We start from the raw sequence: 4,170 nt of genomic DNA, 5'->3' as shown, positions 1-4,170 counted from the left end.
TACTGACCCTGGAACTGTCCCTGTAAATAGCTACTGACCCTGGAACTGTCCCTGTAAATAGCTACTGACCCTGGAACTGTCCCTGTAAATAGCTACTGACCCTGGAACTGTCCCTGTAAATAGCTACTGACCCTGGAACTGTCCCTGTAAAAAGCTACTGACCCTGGAACTGTCCCTGTAAATAGCTACTGACCCTGGAACTGTCTCTGTAAATAGCTGCTGACCCTGGAACTGTCTCTGTAAATAGCTACTGACCCTGGAACTGTCTCTGTAAATAGCTACTGACCCTGGAACTGTCCCTGTAAATAGCTACTGACCCTGGAACTGTCCCTGTAAATAGCTACTGACCCTGGAACTGTACCTGTATATAGCTACTGACCCTGGAACTGTCTCTGTAAATAGCTGCTGACCCTGGAACTGTCCCTGTATATAGCTACTGACCCTGGAACTGACCCTGTATATAGCTACTGACCCTGGAACTGTCCCTGTATATAGCTACTGACCCTGGAACTGTCTCTGTATATAGCTACTGACCCTGTATATAGCTACTGACCCTGGAACTGACCCTGTATATAGCTACTGACCCTGGAACTGTCCCTGTATATAGCTACTGACCCTGGAACTGACCCTGTATATAGCTACTGACCCTGGAACTGTCCCTGTATATAGCTACTGACCCTGGAACTGACCCTGTATATAGCTACTGACCCTGGAACTGACCCTGTATATAGCTACTGACCCTGGAACTGACCCTGTATATAGCTACTGACCCTGGAACTGTCCCTGGATGTAGCTACTGACCCTGGAACTGACCCTGTGTGTAGCTACTGACCCTGGAACTGACCCTGTATGTAGCTACTGACCCTGGAACTGTCCCTGGATGTAGCTACTGACCCTGGAACTGACCCTGTATGTAGCTACTGACCCTGGAACTGACCCTGTATGTAGCTACTGACCCTGGAACTGTCCCTGTATGTAGCTACTGACCCTGGAACTGACCCTGTATATAGCTACTGACCCTGGAACTGTCCCTGGATGTAGCTACTGACCCTGGAACTGACCCTGTATGTAGCTCCTGACCCTGGAACTGTCCCTGGATGTAGCTCCTGACCCTGGAACTGTCCCTGTATGTAGCTACTGACCCTGGAACTGTCCCTGTATGTAGCTACTGACCCTGGAACTGACCCTGTATATAGCTACTGACCCTGGAACTGTTCCTGTAAATAGCTACTGACCCTGGAACTGTCCCTGTATGTAGCTACTGACCCTGGAACTGTCCCTGTATGTAGCTACTGACCCTGGAACTGTCCCTGTATGTAGCTACTGACCCTGGAACTGACCCTGTATATAGCTACTGACCCTGGAACTGTCCCTGTATGTAGCTGCTGACCCTGGAACTGTCCCTGTATGTAGCTACTGACCCTGGAACTGTCCCTGTATGTAGCTACTGACCCTGGAACTGTCCCTGTATATAGCTACTGACCCTGGAACTGTCCCTGTATATAGCTACTGACCCTGGAACTGTCCCTGTATATAGCTACTGACCCTGGAACTGTCCCTGTATATAGCTACTGACCCTGGAACTGTCCCTGTAAATAGCTACTGACCCTGGAACTGTCCCTGTATGTAGCTACTGACCCTGGAACTGTCCCTGTATATAGCTACTGACCCTGGAACTGTCCCTGTATGTAGCTACTGACCCTGGAACTGTCCCTGTATGTAGCTACTGACCCTGGAACTGTCCCTGTAAATAGCTACTGACCCTGGAACTGACCCTGTATATAGCTACTGACCCTGGAACTGTCTCTGTAAATAGCTACTGACCCTGGAACTGTCCCTGTATATAGCTACTGACCCTGGAACTGTCCCTGTATATAGCTACTGACCCTGGAACTGTCCCTGTATATAGCTACTGACCCTGGAACTGTCCCTGTATATAGCTACTGACCCTGGAACTGTCCCTGTAAATAGCTGCTGACCCTGGAACTGTCCCTGTATGTAGCTACTGACCCTGGAACTGTCCCTGTAAATAGCTACTGACCCTGGAACTGTCCCTGTATGTAGCTACTGACCCTGGAACTGTCCCTGTATATAGCTACTGACCCTGGAACTGTCCCTGTATGTAGCTCCTGACCCTGGAACTGTCCCTGTATGTAGCTACTGACCCTGGAACTGTCCCTGTAAATAGCTGCTGACCCTGGAACTGTCCCTGTATGTAGCTACTGACCCTGGAACTGTCCCTGGATGTAGCTACTGACCCTGGAACTGTCCCTGTATATAGCTACTGACCTGTATATAGCTACTGACCCTGGAACTGACCCTGTATGTAGCTACTGACCCTGGAACTGTCCCTGGATGTAGCTACTGACCCTGGAACTGTCCCTGGATGTAGCTACTGACCCTGGAACTGTCCCTGTATATAGCTACTGACCCTGGAACTGTCCCTGTATATAGCTACTGACCCTGGAACTGTCCCTGTATGTAGCTACTGACCCTGGAACTGTCCCTGTATATAGCTACTGACCCTGGAACTGTCCCTGGATGTAGCTACTGACCCTGGAACTGTCCCTGGATGTAGCTACTGACCCTGGAACTGTCCCTGTATATAGCTACTGACCCTGGAACTGTCCCTGTATGTAGCTACTGACCCTGGAACTGTCCCTGTATGTAGCTGCTGACCCTGGAACTGTCCCTGTATATATCTACTGACCCTGGAACTGTCCCTGTATATAGCTACTGACCCTGGAACTGACCCTGTATATAGCTACTGACCCTGGAACTGACCCTGTATATAGCTACTGACCCTGGAACTGTCCCTGGATGTAGCTACTGACCCTGGAACTGTCCCTGTATATAGCTACTGACCCTGGAACTGTCCCTGTATATAGCTACTGACCCTGGAACTGTCCCTGTATGTAGCTACTGACCCTGGAACTGTCCCTGGATGTAGCTACTGACCCTGGAACTGACCCTGTATATAGCTACTGACCCTGGAACTGACCCTGTATATAGCTACTGACCCTGGAACTGTCCCTGGATGTAGCTACTGACCCTGGAACTGTCCCTGTATATAGCTACTGACCTGTATATAGCTACTGACCCTGGAACTGACCCTGTATGTAGCTACTGACCCTGGAACTGTCCCTGGATGTAGCTACTGACCCTGGAACTGTCCCTGTATGTAGCTACTGACCCTGGAACTGTCCCTGTATGTAGCTACTGACCCTGGAACTGTCCCTGGATGTAGCTACTGACCCTGGAACTGTCCCTGGATGTAGCTACTGACCCTGGAACTGTCCCTGTATGTAGCTACTGACCCTGGAACTGTCCCTGTATGTAGCTACTGACCCTGGAACTGTCCCTGGATGTAGCTACTGACCCTGGAACTGTCCCTGGATGTAGCTACTGACCCTGGAACTGTCCCTGTATATAGCTACTGACCCTGGAACTGTCCCTGTATATAGCTACTGACCCTGGAACTGTCCCTGTATGTAGCTACTGACCCTGGAACTGTCCCTGTATATAGCTACTGACCCTGGAACTGTCCCTGGATGTAGCTACTGACCCTGGAACTGTCCCTGGATGTAGCTACTGACCCTGGAACTGTCCCTGTATATAGCTACTGACCCTGGAACTGTCCCTGTATGTAGCTACTGACCCTGGAACTGTCCCTGTATGTAGCTGCTGACCCTGGAACTGTCCCTGTATATATCTACTGACCCTGGAACTGTCCCTGTATATAGCTACTGACCCTGGAACTGACCCTGTATATAGCTACTGACCCTGGAACTGACCCTGTATATAGCTACTGACCCTGGAACTGTCCCTGGATGTAGCTACTGACCCTGGAACTGTCCCTGTATATAGCTACTGACCCTGGAACTGTCCCTGTATATAGCTACTGACCCTGGAACTGTCCCTGTATGTAGCTACTGACCCTGGAACTGTCCCTGGATGTAGCTACTGACCCTGGAACTGACCCTGTATATAGCTACTGACCCTGGAACTGACCCTGTATATAGCTACTGACCCTGGAACTGTCCCTGGATGTAGCTACTGACCCTGGAACTGTCCCTGGATGTAGCTGACTTAGTTGATTGTGTTCTTCTTATTTCTATTTCTTGTGTGTTTTTGTTCTACTTGACTTTTTGGTTTTTTATAGTGCTACTG

This window comes from Salmo trutta, unplaced genomic scaffold (genome assembly GCF_901001165.1).
Source record: "Salmo trutta unplaced genomic scaffold, fSalTru1.1, whole genome shotgun sequence".
In the NCBI taxonomy this organism is placed as follows: domain Eukaryota; kingdom Metazoa; phylum Chordata; class Actinopteri; order Salmoniformes; family Salmonidae; genus Salmo; species Salmo trutta.
Note: the sequence above shows the minus strand (reverse complement) of the source record.